Source organism: Cicer arietinum, chromosome 7 (assembly GCF_000331145.2).
Source record: "Cicer arietinum cultivar CDC Frontier isolate Library 1 chromosome 7, Cicar.CDCFrontier_v2.0, whole genome shotgun sequence".
In the NCBI taxonomy this organism is placed as follows: Eukaryota; Viridiplantae; Streptophyta; class Magnoliopsida; order Fabales; family Fabaceae; genus Cicer; species Cicer arietinum.
The window spans coordinates 46,424,129-46,426,137 of record NC_021166.2 but is presented as its reverse complement, the minus strand read 5'-3'; the positions used below and the strand labels follow the sequence as shown (position 1 = coordinate 46,426,137).

The 2,009-nt window shown below is 21.6% G+C and overlaps 1 protein-coding gene across 1 annotated transcript in view; it reads left to right on the top strand.

The window, feature by feature from the left end:
* Positions 1 to 2,009, top strand: part of LOC105852624 (uncharacterized) — an 18,991-nt gene that overhangs the window by 822 nt on the left and 16,160 nt on the right. The window lies entirely within an intron of this gene.

The window sequence follows — 2,009 nt, the reverse complement described above, 5'->3', positions numbered from 1 at the left end:
TTTTATTGTTAGGCATGTGGATTGGGTTCTTTTTTTCATTGTAGTTTATTTAGATTGCTAAGTTTTATATGTTTTAATAATTTGAAGTTTGTTATGGGTTCTGTCATTGAATTTATAGGAATAATAATTAAGGTGTGTAAAATAGAATATTGATTGCTAAGTTTATTTGATTTTTACATTGTTATTTGTTTTCATTGGGTTCTGTTTTACTATTTGAATCTGTAAAATAGAATATTGAATTTATAGGCATGTGGATATGTTCAAAATATATATTATTTAGATTGTTAAGTTTTATTGTTAGGCATGTGGATATGTTCTTATTTTTCATTGTAGTTTATTTAGATTGTTAAGTTTTATTTATTTTAATAATTTGAAGTTTGTTATGGGTTCTGTTTTTCCTACGATGCATTGTTAAATTTAGCTGCAATGTCACTCTCAATCATGATTTAGTTAAGCCTTGTAATATTTTATTTCTAAAAAAGGAAGAAAATTGTTATTTTTTTGAATGATACCTTAGTATACTCAATTAATTTTATATATTTAATTTACAAAAATAATGTTATAGTTTTATAAATAAACATTAAAAAAAAAACGTTTTCTATATGCTTTTAATCACATATTAATAATGTAATCAATGATAATTTATTTCCTCATATATAAATCAATTTAGATTAATAACATATTAATTGGGTTGCACTATGGACTAGAAAGTTCTATATATTCTTTTATCACTGAATTTATAAGAATGATAATTAAGGCATGTGTAAAATAGAATATTGATTAAAATCAATAACATATTTGAATCTGTTTTACTTTTTCCATTATATTTTATTGGTGATGAAACTTAGGCATATGGATATGTTCAAAATATATATTATTTAGATTGTTAAGTTTTATTGTTAGGCATGTGGATATGTTCAAAATATATATTATTTAGATTGTTAAGTTTTATTGTTAGGCATGTGGATATGTTCAAAATTTTTTATTGTTAGGCATGTGGATATGTTCTTATTTTTCATTGTAGTTTATTTAGATTGTTAAGTTTTATTGTTAGGCATGTGGATATGTTCTTATTTTTCATTGTAGTTTATTTAGATTGTTAAGTTTTATTTATTTTAATAATTTGAAGTTTGTTATGGGTTCTGTTTTTCCTACGATGCATTGTTAAATTTAGCTGCAATGTCACTCTCAATCATGATTTAGTTAAGCCTTGTAATATTTTATTTCTAAAAAAGGAAGAAAATTGTTATTTTTTTGAATGATACCTTAGTATACTCAATTAATTTTATATATTTAATTTACAAAAATAATGTGACAGTTTTATAAATAAACATAAAAAAAAAATAAAACATTTTCTATATGCTTTTAATCACATTAATAATGTAATCAATGATAATTTATTTCCTCATATATAAATCAATTTAGATTAATAACATATTAATTGGGTTGCACTATGGACTAGAAAGTTCTATATCTTCTTTTGTCACTGAATTTATAGGAATGATAATTAAGGCATGTGTAAAATAGAATATTGATTAAAATCAATAACATATTTGAATCTGTTTTACTTTTTCCATTATATTTTATTGGTGATGAAACTTAGGCATATGGATATGTTCAAAATATATATTATTTAGATTGTTAAGTTTTATTGTTAGGCATGTAGATATGTTCAAAATATATATTATTTAGGCATGTGGATATGTTCTTATTTTTCATTGTAGTTTATTTAGATTGTTACGCTTTTTTTTTGTTTTAATAATTTGAAGTTTGTTATGAGTTTTGTTTTTCCTATGATGCATTGTTTAATTTAGCTTCAATGTCATTCTATTAGTTAAGCCTTATAATATTTTATTTCTAAAGAAGGAAGAAAACTGTTATTTTTTTGAATGATACCGTAGTATACTCTCAATTAATTTTATATATTTGATTTATAAAAATAATGTTACAATTTTATAAATAAACATTAAAAAAAAAATAAAACGTTTTCTATATGCTTTTAATCACAT